General features: G+C 40.8%; 1 pseudogene; it reads left to right on the top strand.

Moving 5' to 3' along the window:
- The first annotated feature begins 213 nt into the window (after nt 1-213).
- On the top strand, nt 214-332 carry LOC134960977 (5S ribosomal RNA; annotated as a pseudogene).
- Nucleotides 333-1,428: the final 1,096 nt, after the last annotated feature.

Genomic DNA, 1,428 nt, shown 5'->3' with positions numbered 1-1,428 from the left:
TACACAATAAATCTAGCAGGCAGATGATGTGTGTAACAGCAGTGAAGTAGTCAGGTTTTGAGACTCTGTGATAGTGTAGGACCTGTACGGCGCCACGGTGTGACAGTCATTTTACTCTGCCTAACATGGAAAGCAGATCCACCTACTACCTGTTCTATATTTCTATCATTCTATACTTTCATATATAGGTGCACTCTCATTGGTAGATATCCCTCCTACTATCATACCACGCTTCTTGTGCCCGATCTCGTCCGATCTTGGAAGCTAAACAGCGTTGGGCTGGGTTAGTACCACGAGAGGAGACTCCCTGGGAATACCCGGTGTTGTAGGATAGGAACTATTCCCCTTCCCCTGAAGGGTGGACACCAACAGCAATATCACCACTATCTATACTTTTTTCAGCCTCTTTTTATTTTTCTTTCTTTTTTATATCCTCCTTCATGAGGATCTATTTCTCATGAGCACAGCCAGACATCCAATCTGAATTTATGCCATATGATTTCACGGGTAACTAACAAAGTGCATAGTATTGACCCAATGTAATCAGTCCTTCTATGATAAAATATGTACACCGACCTCCTCCGTGGGTCCCATTAATACAGATTATCTGTACTGGTCAGGAGAAACGGGTGTCAGACTATATAGTGTCTGCAACCTTTCTAAATCTTCTCTTCATGATTTACAGACCAGAACATTTTAACATAATTTTGTAAAAATCTTTTTGCACTTTCTGTGCATTTTTCCTTAGGATCGTAGAAGGATAATTATTCTTAACTAATTAATTAATAAACTTATGTTTTAACATAATCTTTTTCAATTTAAGAATTTTCTTCCTTTTCTTTTTCTAAGAGTGCGCCCACACAAGAGCTTTCTTTTTCTCCCACTGCTAGTACTTGTACTCCCTGGCTCTGGGCGCACCACCAAATAAGGACTATTACTTAAAGATGGTATCTCTCTTTTCCTAATAATTGTCCGCCTTTGGATTCAATAATATCAATAATTGATTATATCCCTGTGCCCAGTCGCTCCCTTTTTTTGTACATAGTGTAGGACCTGCATGAAGGTGGGGTACCTTGGAGATCGGTATGCAGGCTTCCGTGCATTGGCCAATCCACTAACTAAACCCCCATCATTTATTTATTGAATTGTTGAGGATAAGTGAGCTTACTTTGGTGAGTGCTGGGTTTTTGGTTTGTATTTATTAGAGCAATGTGGTCATGGGCTACATGCACCCCGCCCTGTGAGTGGTAAGTACAACTGTGTACCCCACTTTTGTGGTGGAGAGTGCTGTGTTACATGCACCCCACCCTGTGAGTGGTAAGTGCATAGCTGTGCCCCGCTTCTGGGGTGGCGAGTGCTGTGGTTTTCTCTCTGTGTGTATATATATATATATATGCGTGTTTAATTGTATATTCCAAAATAACAAAC

Source organism: Pseudophryne corroboree, chromosome 9 (assembly GCF_028390025.1).
Source record: "Pseudophryne corroboree isolate aPseCor3 chromosome 9, aPseCor3.hap2, whole genome shotgun sequence".
NCBI lineage: Eukaryota > Metazoa > Chordata > Amphibia > Anura > Myobatrachidae > Pseudophryne > Pseudophryne corroboree.
Note: the sequence above shows the minus strand (reverse complement) of the source record. Positions and strands in the feature narration are given on the sequence as shown.